Source organism: Rhagoletis pomonella, unplaced genomic scaffold, assembly GCF_013731165.1.
Source record: "Rhagoletis pomonella isolate Grant_MI unplaced genomic scaffold, Rhpom_1.0 Rhpom_scaffold_00006, whole genome shotgun sequence".
In the NCBI taxonomy this organism is placed as follows: domain Eukaryota; kingdom Metazoa; phylum Arthropoda; class Insecta; order Diptera; family Tephritidae; genus Rhagoletis; species Rhagoletis pomonella.
The window spans coordinates 53,486,448-53,503,491 of NW_023458560.1; the positions used below are offsets into that span (position 1 = coordinate 53,486,448).

Sequence of the window (17,044 nt, forward strand, 5' to 3'; positions counted from 1 at the left end):
CTCTAGAACGGGTGTTCAGAAAATTTTTATCATTATCAAAGAAATTGTCTCTTATTTATTTATCCAAGCAAAATATGAAACTTTCGCTAACAAGTATCTATAACGGAATGTTTTCGCTTTATTTCAACATATTAAATATCATTTCCTGAAAACCTATTAAAAAGATATAACCCATTTCATGCGTACCGATTTTGAGTGAACTATGCTTTACTACACACAGGAAATGTTATAGGTAAAAATAAAAAAAAAAAATATGAAATTTTAAACACAACTCATAAAAATAAAAATTTACTTGAATAAATTTTGTTTGTTTACTAAATTAAGGAAATTATTTAATTGTTTCTGTTTTAGTAGCCTTTTTTGTTGACAATTAACTGATATGAATAAAATGCAAACACGATTAAACAATGAAATTAGAACAATCAAATAACGATAGTCTGATATTTTGCAATAATCACCACAAATTCCTGATAATTTGGCGTTCGATAACCCGAAAAATTTTGCAAGGGGGAAATTTACAGACGAAATTGGCATTTAATTTAGAGTGGAATTCGATAATTTCTACTGGAAGCTAACAGCAATTTGCTAGCATGAAAAAGAGGTTACACAAATTGTTGCTGAAGCCAGCGATCCCACGCCAAAATTTCCAAAACACTCGTTTATGTAGTGAGATGTTTGAAATAACTGGCGTTTATATTTATCCATTAGTTACAAGTGCTTTACAGATATTACAATATAACTTACTTTAGTATTTTCAGGGATCTATCTGGATTTAATTAAATAATGTAGAATTTCTCACGCTCCTTGTAAGAAGTAAAAGGCAGAAAGGTAAGAAAACGTAATGTCAAAAAACATCCTCAAGAAAACTTGTCAGTTGCCGTCACAGGGTGGCACATCGCAGTTAGGGTGCTGCCTCCCCACCCCAGGTATATCCTTCGGATCTACCTCATCTTCCGGAGCACTAATGGAAAGTACGGCAAGTCTCGTGGCAGGCCTTTCGTAGATATCAGCGCTAGTCTTAACAAAGGCGCTTCTTACCTGCCCGTCGGAGCCCTTCCTTACGGAGATTACCCGACCCTTAGGCCAGCAGTTTCTGGGCCCGTTGGGATCAATTACGTAGACGACGTCCCCTTCCTCAATAGGCTTCACGTTTTCGAACCATTTGGTTCGTCGCGTTATCACGGAAAGCGCCAGCCAGAATCTATCAGCCAGTTGTTGCGTGCATCGCCAACCTTTGCGCAATTCAGCTGCACCGTCGACAAACTCTACTAAGGGTTTCATGCCGCGAGAGTTTATGACCGCCTCAATCTCTATCTCGCTGTGAGGCAGGTTAAGAGAACGCCATACCCTATCGACCTTACGACTGTGCGTAGTCGGGGAATCCAAAAGGTCTGGTGTACTTCATTCACAACTGTCTCAGAGCTTCCGTAAAAATACTTGATATGATAGTCTGAAACAAAAAGTCGAGTTATGTTGTGGCTTTTCGGCAATATGACTGGATCTTCCTGTCCTGGCAGATTGACTCTACAACAGAGCCGAAGCAATGACGCATCATCGAGATCGGCGCGCTTAAGATCTTCTTGTTCTACTAGTTGCGGACACATTCGGCTTCCTTTGCGATAGAGCTTCCAGATGCGGACGCTTAGTAAAACAGTTGCCGTTGTTCGCAGGAGACGACACCGTCGGGAAAAGCGTTCATGTATTGACAAGAACCTTTGAGGGTGGTGCGCCGCATCGTGGTGACCTACGTACTTCGCTCTAAGTTCTTCGACGGTTGTCTGGGTGCCTTCTGTATCGTTCGGCCAGTGGCTGCGTGCGAGTTTTAAGAACTGTGGTCCTTTGAACCAGCGGCTTTGGTTTGAAAAGTCAGGTACTGTTTGACACTTCGTAGCGTCGTCTGCCACATTCTCCGCTGAAGGAATCCATCGCCAATCACTCACGTCAGTTAGCTCTAGCGCCGGTGGTCAGAGCGTAGGCAGTAGGGGAATGGAAATCATCTTTACATGTGCCACCTTCACCTTGCTGCCTATTAGAGTACAGTTTACGACATCACCCCGAGTATGGCGAAGATAATATGTGGCAGCGTAGGCGTTTTCGCTGGCGTCCACGAAGACGTGCATCTCTAGGTCGGACTCGTGACCCAAGTTTTGGAAGTAGCATCGCGGTATCCGCAAACCCTCTACCCTGGGAAGTAGGTGAACCCATTTCAGCCAGCTGGAGTAGTGTTCGTCGGGAACGCTGTCGTCCCAGCCGCCAAACTTCCTGAAAAATTACTTTGGCGTATATAACGTAGAAATTGAGAAGTCCCAAGGGATCAAAAATGCTCATGACAACGCTTAATACTTCCATCTTGGTTGGACGGCGGTCGCCGCGCAGCAGTTCCCCAATTTTGTGATGCTGGGCGAGTCGGAACTTGAAACAGTATTCCTTGGTGAGCCTCCACAGGCTCAAAACCTTTTCAACTGGTACTTCTTGAGGGGTGTCGAGGCTTCTTTCGGAGTCAATAGCGTTAACTTGCAGTGCGTTCAGTACTTCCTCGGAGTTTGATCGCCAGTTTCTGATGTGAAAACCACCTTTGCTATCAATGAAACTTACGTTGCTAGCAAGCTGAATAGCCTCCTCTACCGTATGTACACTGTCGAGCATATCATCAACGTAGTGGTTTTTAACGATGCTTTCGACGGCTCTCGGATAACAACTGTGGAATTCGTTCGCATTTAGGTTTGCTATCTCCTGGCTCGAGCCAAACAAAGCGCTGATAGTTTTGGTCCTCGGATCGGAGTCGGACCTGATGATACATCTCCTCTATGTCGCCACTCACCGCTATCGCTCGCTGACGGAATCTTCTCAAGACGGACACCAGGCATGTTAACTGATCGGATTCTTTTAAAAGCATAGAATTGAGAGATATACCCTTGGTTTTTGCGGCCGCATCCCACACGAGGCGGACCTTTCCTGGTTTGTGTGGGTTATACACAGGAAAAATCGGCAGATACCAGCACCCTTTGTCCAGTAGCGACTCAACTTGCAAAGGTTTGGCGTATCCTTTGGTTACATAAGCTGCGATCTTAGACGACAAGATCTCGGCGAGCTCCGGATATCGCTTTAGTTTCGCTTGTAAGCATTGAGCTCTCCGCAAGGCAGTTGGGAGGCTATCAAGAAGTGCGATGTCAGCGTGTCTCCAGAGCACGCCGGTCTCGAAACGGCCGTGGATGCGCTTTGTCGTCACCTTAAGTTGTTAGACAGCTTGTTGGTCATCTTTCGACATCAGACTGGCCGATTTACATTTAATAATGTCGACATTATCAAGGCAGACGTACTCTTCGACAGCCTTTAGCAACTCAGCGTTGGCAGCGACGTCGCAGTCGCAGCTGTGGAACGCATGATAGGCAGCGGGTTGAGGCTGCTTGACAAGAACTCCTTTCAGTGTCCATCCTAGGCGCGTCTTTTCCGCTACCGGTTCGTTGTCGGAACCCTCACCGGACCGTAGACTTAGGCCTAGTCGGCTGTTGTTCAAGCCTCTAAGATGCGAAAATCTAGCTTGAAGCCCTTTAACATCGAGCGTCTGCAACGGCAGTTCGAGCCTTTTCACAGTGCGCACATCCTTCAAAACGAAGCGCCTTTTTGCATTGGCACCGGAAATTCCCAACTCGAGCACTTGGGAGTCCTCTTCATAGCGATGGGTGTTTGCAGTCCATTTCAGGCATAAAGGTTGCGAAGTGCCCTTCAGATTCAGCCTATCTTGTAGCTTGGCATCCATTAGCGTAAGTGAAGATCCATCATCGAAGAAAGCGTAAGTTTGAAGTTTGATATTATTCCCATGGAGTGTTACTGGCAACACCCGAAATAGGATCGAATCGGCGTCACTGCTATGTTCGTTTAACATAAGGTTAGCAAGTGGTGGGCTAACCACATCATCAGGATGTTTGTGCAGTAGTTGATGGTGGATTGAAGGGCAACCGTCTATACCGCAAGTCGTAGTAGACTGGCAGTTTAACTTATTATGCGCCTTTAAACAGCGACGACATAACCTATGCACGCGCACCAATTGCCAGCGCACAACCCTGTCCGCGCTTCTAAACTGATGACAGCTTCCAACCGAACTATACTCGCCGTGACAAACAATACATGCGACCCTTTTCCCAGTTCCGACGTTATTTGCATGTGCATTTAAATATCCGCGTTTGGTAGAAGTTCTGGGGGCGACGCTTGGTACGAGAATGCTATTCGCCCCTTGAGCAAACTGAAATAGCCATTCACCGAAACTTTCGAGATTTGAGAAAGTCAACTGCAATTTGTGCATGCCCTAAAAGGCTCTTGTTCCAACTCGGGATTGTTAAGGTGGCAGAACATGTTTGAAGCATGATGTTTTGCACCTCCAAGGTCAAATCTACGAGAGCCTCAAGGCGGTTTTCTTTAACTGCTGGTATTTCTCGAATTCGTGCCAGAAGCACGGCAATAATAAGTTCGGGACGTCCGAATTTCATTCGTAGTGTGTCGAGTATTTGTGGGACGCAGGACGCGTGTAAGAGCAAGTTTCTTACTGCGTTCCGTCCCGCTCCTTCTAACGCCTGACGTAAGCGCAATAAGTTTTCACCCTCCGAAAATCCACATAGTTCGGTGGTCTGTTGATATGTGGCCAGAAACAGGGGCCATTCTTCAGGTTTCCCGTTGAACTTAGGCAGCTCTTTACAAACACCATTGCGCGCAGCAAATTTGATTTTTGGTAAGGCAGCGTTGATCGGGTGGACGTGACAAAGTCTGCCCTGCCAGTTGTGGTTGAGACTCTGTTGGCGCTGACACACGCTAGGGTACCAATTTCGGTAGCCAAGTCATACCGATCGCGGGCCCGGCATGTGTTTGCACCTGCTGTTCAAGGGTAGAGAACTTCTCTTGCAACGAAGTTATTTGGTTTTGCACATTGTTGTCAGCTGGTGACTCCTTTGGCTGCAGAGGAGTGGCGGAAATACCGCCATGGTCACGGTACCGGATGCCTTCACCTTTATTCGGTGGCCCTGAGGTGGGCAAGGTGTGGCCAGTACCATTCAACCACTTTTGAACAGCGATAGTGTCCAAACCTTCATCGAGGTCTGAATATTCGTCTTCGGTTTCTACTGCAGAAGCTTTTTACGCCGATCAAGTAGAGCTTCCCTTTGACGCAGGATCCGCTCCTCTTCTTCGATTAGTGATGCTTCTGCACGGAGCCGTCGGGCTCTTGCCGATTTACTGCCAGGACTACTCCGACTCGACGTACCACCTTTTCCGGTTGCGGCCGTAGGTGATGGATGGGTCGCCTCTTGTGGCGTGAGTGCGCAGGCAGCGCCTTCCTCATGGCTGACCGTATTTTGCCGACCCTGCCGTATCTTTCTTAACACAAATGTTTGGAAAACGGGAAAATATTAAGCTTGATCACGTACTTCTCGGACTAAATCTAGTAAAACTATCAAAAAACCAAAATGTGCTCAAAGCGAGTACGGGATCGCTTTCAAGTAAAATGTGGCAAAATCTGGGGGGAAAAATAGTGAGTTTGGACTGGATACGGAATCAAGCATATTTACACCTGACTGGTTATCAGGTTTTCTGGTTAAAATTACAATTATCTAGTGTATTTGATTGTTTTTATGACAGTAGAAAAGAATCAAATAACCAGATGACCAGGCAGGTGTTTAGACAAACACCAAAAATTTATGCATCATTACAAATCAATTCTCGCTGAATATTTTCTGTATAAATGATGGTAAGTTAGTTTTACTTAACAGGTCTATTCTGCACGTTACCGAAGATTTTGTAACCGGAAAATTTTATTACCAAAAAATGTTACCAGTTCTTGTCACCACGTGGGTGAATGCCCACCCAACACGCCACATAATATACTTATGTAGACACATAGAAGTCTGTTGATTTTTGATTTATACTTTAAAATGCATTCGCAAGAGTAGTGTGAGTGGTAAATAAAAGCAGTAATCGTTGTTGGGAAGATATCTCTGCGGTACGTGAAGTATAACTACGGTGACCAGATTTATATGGACAAAAATCGGGACATTTCTAAAGCATCGAATCCAAACATACAATTTGGTTTTTAGAACGAAAATACATAACATCTTTCAATACAGTTTTATTTAAAACAAAACACAAGAGAAACAAGTAAATGATGATGAAGAATTATTGCAAGCACCAATTTTGAATAAGTTAGCTTTAGTCATGGTGGAATAATAACAAGGTGTTGTCAGTAAATTAACCTCACTTTTTCGGCAGGTCTATTCCGGTCACGCATATTAAAGTAGTAGAAAAGGTATTAATTATTTACTACTTTTAATCCGTTGGTGCATACTTTTTCAAATTAAATGTAGAAAAATGTATAATTACAGGCTTATAAGCCTGAATATATGTTTGTATCGGCAGCTCTACACAGCTTGGACATATATTGTAACTTTAAAAAAGTAAAGCCGGTAAAATAAGGCAATTTCCTATAAGACTGTAAATGATTTTTTAAATAGATTAAAACACATAAATATCGATAATATAGCGAATTCCTAATTTAACCATGCAGCCACTCTATTCTAGTGTATCAGTAGTCTATTTGGCTCAATATTATGACAATGCAGCAAAAGTGCTTTAGTATTTACTGATTTATCGAAGATTTCGTATTTCTCTAAATTACCGTTTTATGGTATGTGGGCATGGTTATTGTCCGATTTTAAACATTTTCAGTCGTTTGGTATGTTGTACCACGGCCAATAACTGTGCCAAGTTTGGGAGAAATAGGTGGAGCGATTACCAAGATATACACATGTAATCATAAGTAGGCGTGGCTACGCCCATTCCATTTTCCAAAATTTTTTAATATTATCATTTTTCGTTTAAACTTCCGTTATATGGGAGGTAGGCGTGGTTATTGTCCGATTTTGCGCATTTTCAATACCATACGTCCTACGCTGAAAACAAGTATGCGTACCAAGTTTCGTTAAGATATCTAAATTTTTACTCGAGTTATCGTGTGCACAGACGGCCAGACGGACGGACCGCTTAATCGATTTCTTTTTTCTTTCTGATACATTTGACTATATCTATCTATCTATAAAATGAAGCAAGAATGATAGACCGCAATATAGCGAGAGTAGCAGTTTGATAGAATACAACATAACCAAATATCATAGAAAATAATAATGTTGGATACGTTTATGTCTACCTTATATTCTATGTTCCTTGCGATAGCAAAAATGCTGCCAAGCTTGTCAGAAAAATGGTTTTTTGGGCCAGTGTATAGGGAAACTCTTAAATCAAATTAATAAAGCAAATCCTAAAAATCGTAATTTAATCGGAACAAATATAAAAATCGGGACACTTATACGTGCCGACTTTTAAGAAAAATTTTCAGTACGAATGGTCACCATAAGTATAAACCAAGAATGTTTTACAAGCATGAGCCTTTATTGTTGCGAAGGCAGGGGAGGTAAAAAGGAAATTCTAGGATGATTTCTTTTCCGACTCCTGAAGAACCAGGGTATTTCACTGCTCCAATAGCGGTAGATTTACACGGTTCAGGTTTTGTAGGCAGCGATTACCCTACGCCCAACGTCTATCCAGTTCAAGCGACTGAATCGCGTTGATTCATGACAGCCCTCCGCGTTGTTTCGGGAGTTCTTACATGGCTCCATTTTGGCGTTATAGGTACTCAGTCTAAGCTTATAGGACTTATTGACTAACCTAACTTTTGTCGAATTTTGGGTAATTTGTGCGAGAATAGGAGAATTTCTAAATATTTTCGCTAATTTATTAAGCCTCCAAGGAAAATAAATAAACTCGCACCTAGCCCGGTTTGCGAAACAGTCATTATTTATGTATTAACAATATAAATTCGGTTTTGTTCATCGCAAACATTCGATCAAAGTTTAGGTTTGAGATAGGCACAACCTACTTCATAAATCGTTAATACTACGAGTTTTCGATGAATATCTACAGTTTTTTTTTTTAATTACGCTGTGCGACAATCCAAAAAATCTGGGGAGTTATCCTAATTTTCCAAAAATATTGACTTACTATTAAAAACACGGTTTTCCGCACTTATAAGTCTGTAATTTAATTGATTATCAACCGAGTTTCGGTTCCTACTCGTTTAAAAAACCAGAAACCTAGACCTTTTGATTTATATTAGGGCTGTGCGATTATTCGATTACTCGAGCAAGTTGGTTAATCAATTATTCGGTTAATCAATTACTCGAGTAATCAAGATTTTGATTACTCAAAACGATGATTAATCGAGTTACTTGAAATATGATTACTCAAAAAAATAATTTTGCTCGTTAAAAGAGTTTACTTTGGAAAAAGCTTATTTTCTTTTACATTCTGTATATGAAAAAATTTTTCGTTTTAATTTTTGAAAACAGAAACGTTGTTTTCAAAGTGTCAAGGAACTTTAACTACTTTATACATATGTAAAGAGATGAAATGTTGATTACTCATTTTACTCGAAATGTTGATTAATCATAAAGCAAATTACTCAAATATTTTTGTTTTTGGTTAATCAAAAATCTTGATTACTCGAGTAACTGAACTTTTGAGTAATCATTATTTCCAATTAATCGAATAATTGAGTTATTCACTTTATGATTAATTAAAATTTTGAGTAATCAATTAATCGCACAGCCCTAATTTATATACATTCATAACAAATTAGAAAACTTAAGAGATCTGTGTGTTGTGCACAGCAAACACAAGTTTTGTTAAATTTTCTCGTGTTTTTTCAACTACTTTATAAAGGGCCATACTAGTAGTTCTTAAATATATGAAGAAGTATATACAGCAAACAGTTTTGAAAAAAATAAAATAACAAAGTGTAACAAGATTTCTTAAGTTTTCTAAATTGTTATATACAGCACTGAAAAGGTCTAAGTTTCTACTTTCCATAACTGGTAAGAAACTGGTGGATAATCAACTAAGTTATAGGCTTATATGTAAGTGCGCAAAAGTACTGAAAACCGGCTTTTAACGATAAGCCAAGATTTTGTGGTTGCTTGGCAAATTTCATACTTCGATTCTTGCTAGACCTACTTCCCAGGTATTCCTATTTCATTCTTTTTTGTAGCACAGCTTTAACAGCTTTGAGGTCTTGCCCTTACCGTTTAAATAGTGCCTGGAGCGTGCACGTTTCAAAGCGCCAACATCTGTGGACACTGAACCAGCAGTATCCGTGTCGATCGTTACTTTTGGTAGACGTAGATCATCAGCTGAAAAGAAACATTGTAACACAAAAATTGATATTATAAGGGCTCCAATTGAATGGATTTGGCACAAAGGACTAGCCTTTACTCACCCGAAAATGTGTGCTCTCTATTTGACGCATTCATACGTTTCACTTTAATGCATAAATGTATCATAAGAAACATGGTAATGTTCATCACAACGCTTTGAACAAGAAGCGGAAGCTCATATTGCTTGGAAAACCTGAAACAAAAGAAAAGTTAAAGACATTAGAAAACTAACTTCGTGATTTAATATGTATAATATATGTAAGCATGTAGGTAAGCATGTATTATAAAATACTTGAATGTTTAAAAATATATATAATTCTAATATCATTGTTTGAAGATTATATTTGCCTACTTTGAGGCGATATAACACAGCCAGTACAACCACGTGTAAGACTTTTGAAAGGCACTTAATTTAAATGCTTTGCGCTTATGCAAGTAAAAACGTAAATAGCATAAGTTTGAGATGCCGCAAACATTTGTTTTTGTACGCAGCTTTAAGTAACAAACAAACAGCAATAAGTAAATTGCGGCGCGGGCAAAACTTTTCAATTTATTTTTGCCATATTCTTAACATTTTCGTGGCAGTTTTCCGTTAACTTGCTCTAACACTGAGTACATACATATGTATATACAGTTGCGGTCAATAAGATAGCAAAATTCAAAATGATATTGTTTGAACTTATGTTTATTTATTTATTTTTAATAATTTTCATGTAAAGTTTCAAAGGTAAATTTAAAAAACCGCATTAAAATTTCAAATTTTTATTCCGAGTTTTTAGAAAATTTTCGAGTATGCACCTTTTAGCTCTTTCGATTTTAGTACAATAAAGTGCAAGTTCAAAATAGCTCAAAACTACCGTCGATATTTTAGAATTTTTTTGTCGAGGATGTTACGCATTTTCTTCCATATAACGCATGAGCAATATCTAATTTTATATGGAGAAATGCTCAACACCCTCGACAAAACAAATCTTAAAAATCAACGGTCTTTGGTCTAAAAATTCTGAAAGAAAAGTTTGAAATTTTGATGATTTTTTTTTTTACTTTAATTAATTTTTGTTAACTTTGTGCAACCTTTGAAAATTTTTTTATGAGGTTTCTGTTATACATCGCACTATATTTTTGAAAGTTGTTAAAAATGAATAAATATAAGTTGCAAATAACATCATTTTGAATTCTGTTATCTTATTGACCGCAGCTGTATATTCTTGATTTGCTGCTGGAGTGAAAGCAGAGAAAGAAAGTGTATCCTTGCTTTTATTTTAGTTAAGCAGAAAATAGTGAATTTGTTAGTAGTCGAAAATGTGTATATACATGTATATAAATATATACATACATATGTACATGGTAACGTAGGGCAATAACTAAAGTAACACACGGGTGAAAAATTGTGCAATCATAGGACTTACTAAAGACGCCCACCAATCTGAGGTTATTTGACTATACTTCAATATTCGAAGGACAACCACTTCTTGCTTTTAGTTTAAGAGTCAATGCAGGTTAGAGCTTTCTAATGAAATTGCCGCTTAGTCAATTGGCTAATATACAGAAGAAAGTATTATAAGTATTTTCCTTTTAACAGCATTGCACATTGCTGAAGCCATTTTATGGAATTAACGACTATTTACGCCCACTTTTGCTGACGCGGTACTTAACATTAGTACGTGTCATAAATTTACTAGAATTGCATAACACTTACATACATAACTAGATACATATATAAAGTGGCGCTGTCGTAAATAGCATACAATTATTTTTTACAATATTCGCCATGTTTTGCGTGATAAATTTTTTTACGATAATTTTCTATAAAAGTATAGTATTTTTAATTTTTCTTCCATACAAAGTATGTTCAACAATTTTGGAAAAAAAATTCGTAATACAGTCAGCAAAAAAAAAATATCAAAAATCAACGCGATTTTTTAGCAACTTCAAACTTGCTCTTTATTATATGTACAAGAATTTAATGGGCTATAAAGGCTCGAACACATGAAAATTTAGATGCAATTATGCAAAATTTTTACAATATTTGCAAAGTTTGAAATATGAATTTATATGGCTTTTGTTAAATAATGAGCTATACTTTTATAAAAAGATAATAAGTATTAATAAACATGAGGAAAGATAGCCAACATTTTTTAAAATGTCGAGACCTTATTTATTTTTCCACCACTATATGTCCTCTCATTCATTTCGTAAAAAATAACCAATTTCACATCCTAGAAATGTGTCTAAAACTTAAAAAAAAAAAATAAGTAAAAAAGTAAAAAAGTATAAGTTCGGGCGAAACCGAATTTTATATACCCGGTCGAGGTATCAACTATTGTCGTTCCAACTTTCTTTAAACTACCTAAGTCTATAGAAGTCTTATTTATTGTTAAGAGATTGTTGTGAGTATTAACTTGGAGTAAATTAACGACCTCAGTTATTGAAATGTAGGAGTTTTCGTATATCCGAAAATTACCTTTATACGGAAAACCGGTGCAATTTCATGCCGATTTGAATAATTTTCAACGAATTGCTTTTTCGTACCAATGTTATTAAATGCACCAAGTTTGGTAAAATATGACAACTCGGTTACCGAGATAAACATTTGTGGTCACAAGTGGGCGACGCCACGCCCAAAATCCAAAAATTTATTATAGCCAAATTTTTGCTCACTGGTTATTGCAATAATCGATTTTCAGTCAATTAGCTTCAGTAGTTACTGATTTATCGCAGTTTTCGTGTTTCTGTAAATTACCGTTATATGGGGGGTGGGCGCGGCTATTGCCTGATTTCAATGATTTTCAGCAAATTTCTTAGCTGGATCCTAAGCAAGGCTCGTACCGAGTTTGATAAGGAATGGTTAAGCGGCTACTAAGATACATTACTTCATCATAGGTGGGCGGGGTTACGCCCCTTTTCCAAAAATTTCATAATAATATTATTTTGTGCCAAAATTCTACTAAAATTTTCAACAATTTGGATCAGATATTTACTGAAATGTCATAGTTTTTGCATTTTTCGAAAATACCGTTTTATGAAAAGGGGGGCGTTTCGCCCATTTTCAATAGTAACCTACCTTGGATAAAGGGCAACCTATATACCAAATTGCGTTGATATATCTAAAATTTTGCTCGATTTATCGTGTACACGGACAGACAGACATGGCTTAATCGATTTCTCTTTTCATTATGATCATTTATGTATACATTTGTTTATATCTATCTCGATTCCTTTAGGCGGTTACAAACAACCGTTATGCGAACAAAGTTTTAATACCCTGTGCACAAACAAGTGCGCTCGCGTATAACAAATAAAAATAGAATAAAATACGATTTTTGGTATTTTCACTTAATTATTATTACTTAAATCGAACAAATTTTATATTTTGTTTGAGAAGGAATCGATTTTACATTGTGCGAAGCGTGGGGCACTCTAATGTAAAATTTGTACACTATTCGTGAAAAACCAGTGGTAGAGGGTGGTGGTAAATAATATCACTTTCACATTGCTTACCGTCTTTCTACGCAATTCTAATAGCACTCACGTTACTACATTTTCATATACTATGTACATACACATGAAGCACTGAGAGCCAGAGTAGCCTATCGGACATTTTCCAAAAATTGAGGTACAGCTTAAAATGCATTACTACACAGAATCGAAACGGTAATTGCCCGAGGCAAGCCCTTTCAGTTTTCTTCCATTATAATAGGTAGCATCACGTATGAAGGTACAATGAACTTTCAGAAAAATACCGTATTTATTATTTATAGATCATTCATTCTCATATTACTAAAAAAAATAGTAGATAGGCTTCTCTGGCTCGCATGGCCTCATATGCTCGTAAGTATGTACATTAGGGCGTCCAAAATAAGTAAAGTCGAATTTTAATGTCCTCACCCCTAGGATTGTTCTATATAAGAAAAAATAAACACCTGTTTTTAATTTTAGAATAACAATTTTTTTAGAAATGGTATAGAATCCTTGAATCACTATATTTCTCGATCGGAAAACTTTGTATCTGCAGAAGACTTCCAATAATAAAACCCAATTGTTCATTTCACCCTTTTTTCTTATTCATTATTTTTTTAAGTCCCCCAAAACCCCAAATAAATTCAATGGCGGACCCGTAAAAGTCGTTAGTATTAGAAAATAGTAAAATAAACAATTGGAAATTTCCTGAAGTGAAACGAAGTTTTCCGCTCTAAAAATATTGAGTTTCAAGAATTCTATACCATTTCTACGAAACACTGTATTTCCCCATAAAAAATTGATGAAAAACTTTGAGCGCTTTAAGCGACCTCTAAATATTTTTTGATTTCAAAACAAAAAACAGGGGTTTATTTTTTCTTATATAGAACCCAATCCTAGGGGGAGAGAGCATTCAAATTCGGACTTTATTTTTCACTTGCATTTTTAGACCACCCTAATGTACATACATATGCACATTTATATACTTTTATTTATACTACCGCCTTATCTCGATTGTCCGCCCGCATTCTTTTTACAATTCTTTCGAAGATAGAATGCGGTTTGATATGGAGCAAACAATACTGTTTTTTTTTTTTTGCTGTATTTTATTACACACGTACTTGGATGGAATGACTCCATGAAATGTGTAAAAATGTGAACAATCTTCGTGATTGCGTTAATGATTGCGATGGCATTGCTACAGCTGCCATCAATGGTGATAGCTGACAACAACATCCTGTGCAAATGAAATTTGTGATAACAGAAAAGTAGCAGAGAAATACATTCACGATTTGTTAACAGCCTTGATTATGTCAATTGTTGGTCGAATCGTTGAAGGTCACGTACTGTATTTTTTTTTTTTTTTGAAGGTCTTCATTTGTTTACAGTCCGAGCACGCCCACAAATATTTTTTAACAACATTGTCAAAAAAATTTAATGCCTCAAAGTATAAAAATGGCTATTACAAATTTATTGGCGCTTTATTTTTTATTCAGAGTTTTGTAAATAAAGGCACGTAAATAAACTGAAGTGCTTACAAGGGAAATGGCATTTATTATAAAGTTACTTACCATACAACAGGTACAAATGAAATACTTAAGAATTGCTTAAGCAACCTTTGTTGTGTTTTAATGCTGATACATTTTTTCATTTGTCTGACCGTATGAATTTATTATCTACTTTACTTTTTATAAGTAGAACGTATAGTGCAAAGTCAACAACCCGACTTAAAGAAAAATATTATATTGCTGTCACTCAGTTCGATTCACTGTCAATTAATTTTTAAGTAAGTATGTACATACATGGCATTCAACTGACTGTATACTATTTACTATCTTTATGTAAAAATATTATTTTAATGATGTAATGTGGAACGATTTTCCGTCATCCCTTGTTAAATTTGGTTTGGAGGCAAACAGGTTTCTGCGTTGTGCCCTCTTCAGTGTAATTTTTCGTTCTGAACAGTTTCTGTTTGTCCGTCACTATTTATAACCGCCGGATTATCCGCTGAGACGTACCTATCTAAGAACCAACGACGATTTAGCGCAGGTATAAATAGTGACGGATAAACAGAAACTATTCAGAACGAAAAATATCGCTCATTTAATAGTATAGAGTTGTAATCAAAGTATACGTTTTCGGAAATTTCATCATACAATTAATAAGCTTGATAAAGAGTTGACTTAACTTCACAAAAATGGTGAGGATATGTGTCTTCCCATCTGTCTTTTGGTATACCAACTGTATGAATTGATCAAAGTTTGATTGCGTTAACCCACAAAATTGAAATTTTGAAATAATTCTGTATATTATTAAACGTGGAATATGTATAATAGGTCCACTCAATATCAAAAAATTTTTCCGAATTGTTACTAGCACTTGCAAGTTTGCAAGAAAGAGCGAATTCGATAGCGTAACATCCCGAGAGAGCTGCAAATTCTTGGAAGTAAAAATTTCACTAAGTAGCAGGAATTCGCAGTAGTCAAAAAGCAAGGTACTTCATGAAACGTAATTAGTGAAATGAAAATATGGATGAACAATTTAAATCTAATGTATTTTTTTTTTTTTACTTTTATGACGATGGGAACTATTCCCAATTAAAAAGAAAATTGTGTGCCAAAACTTAACAAGCAGAAAGTGTCAAAATGGCGTACTGAATTTGCGTTCAATACTTTTTCTGATAATTTTCTCTTGCTCTCAATTTTACTCTCTATTTTTCTTTTACGCTCATGCTGCAAGTACTTACTGGAAAAGTTATTGAATGGACCTGATGCCACATACATTTATATTATTAAGAGCCATTACATTGAATTATTACATGTTTTTTGTTATTTTCTAACATAAATTTTTGTCTATTTTCGATAGATTTTTTCATATATATAATTTTTTGTATGTTAAAAACGAACGCTCTACATCAGACGCCCTACTACTTCTTTAAACGCTGTAACCATTTATATATTCTTTATTTCCCAATAAGAAAAATACATACAAAGAATCTATAAAAAAAATCAGTATGCAGTTGTATAGCTAATTTAATTGTAGAGTAATATTACGCAAGTTTCAAAGGGCGAAGAATTCGCAATTATTTTTTGTTGACGGTGTTACGTATTATATTCCATACAAAGCATGTTTGAAAATTTTTTCGGGTGCAACGTTACCTTCTCGTTTACGTCTAAAAATTATTGTTACAACTTGTTTTGTATGCATAAATACATTTTCGCACGAATTTTGACAGATGGTTTACGAGTTTACTAACTTACACTTTTTATGAGTTTACGAGGCTATTTAAGCAGTTACATGAACACTCTTAATAATATAATGAAAAGTAAAACCTTAAAAACCCCCAAAAAATCTGAAAACACTTCGTATTTAAGAATGAACCAACTTTAGGATGTCAAAGAAAATATTTAGCCCCAAAAATTCAATTCCGGCATGTATCCGTACATACAATAATTTAGTAGGTCGAGTTGTTCTAATATCTTTCCAAATTTAAGCAATTTTTGCAAAAATATGTATTTTAAAAAGGACAAAGAGTGGCCAATAAACAAGCATGCATCTCATTTGTAGTTATCTATTAAAATAGTAATGGTTTTGCGCCCACAAATAACTGGCACCTAGTAGCTTTCTATTTATGTAAAATAGTGGCGCGACCATTAAAATTGTCAGCCGTCTGCAATTTATGCCGCGCAACAAACATAGAAAAAGCCTAGTTTATAATCAAAACATGCAGTAAAGGCCAGAACAAAAGACAAAGCGCAATGATACTCATACTTCTATAAATGTGTGTGTGTGCGTCGCACCGTTTTATAGGCCGATGCAGCAAACCTACCACTTTTATGTAAACTGCATCAGTGACTAGAAAGCAAACCAAAGTAAACCAAGTAAACTAGGTCAAAATGTCAGTTGCCGCTTACGAGTGCAACGCTTGCACCCTTTAGTGAAAGAGTGCGCCAAATTGAAACACAAAAACAACAGCAAGGAATTGGAGTTAGTTAGAGCAAGGGTTTGTACTGAAAGCTTTGAAGTGAATTTCATCCATGTGAAGTGAAGTGAAATGCGTCCATGCACACACATACACCTCGATTTGAGTCTTAAAATATGTACATACCTACACACCGAACGAGGGAATACTGAATAATTTTAATTTATTCTACATTCTTGTCTAATTGTAGCACGGAAACTTGGTAATTTGCTACTAGTAAAAACATAAGGGAATATCAAAGACCTTTACACATGAAAATTTGCATATTTATGTTTGTTTGTTTGTTTTGTTTGTTTATTCTTTATTTTCTCATAACATTTTTACATTCTTCACTAAAAATATATATCAGTAC

General features: G+C 36.9%; 1 protein-coding gene and 2 long non-coding RNA genes across 7 annotated transcripts in view; 2 read left to right on the forward strand and 1 right to left on the reverse strand.

Moving 5' to 3' along the window:
* Window positions 1–17,044, forward strand: part of LOC118740957 (solute carrier family 66 member 2-like) — a 129,521-nt gene that overhangs the window by 56,061 nt on the left and 56,416 nt on the right. The window lies entirely within an intron of this gene.
* The window catches only part of LOC118740959, a 20,431-nt gene continuing 12,130 nt past the window's right edge, over window positions 8,744–17,044 (reverse strand). Inside the window, exons 3-4 of the long non-coding RNA XR_004993199.1 lie at window positions 9,314–9,444; window positions 8,744–9,227 (exon numbers count right to left, since the gene is read on the reverse strand). This is a non-coding gene — a long non-coding RNA (uncharacterized LOC118740959). The remainder of the gene's footprint in view (window positions 9,228–9,313; window positions 9,445–17,044) is intronic.
* On the forward strand, window positions 13,809–14,750 carry LOC118740962. Its single transcript, XR_004993201.1, has 2 exons — window positions 13,809–14,291; window positions 14,409–14,750. It is a non-coding gene; the product is annotated as an uncharacterized LOC118740962 (long non-coding RNA).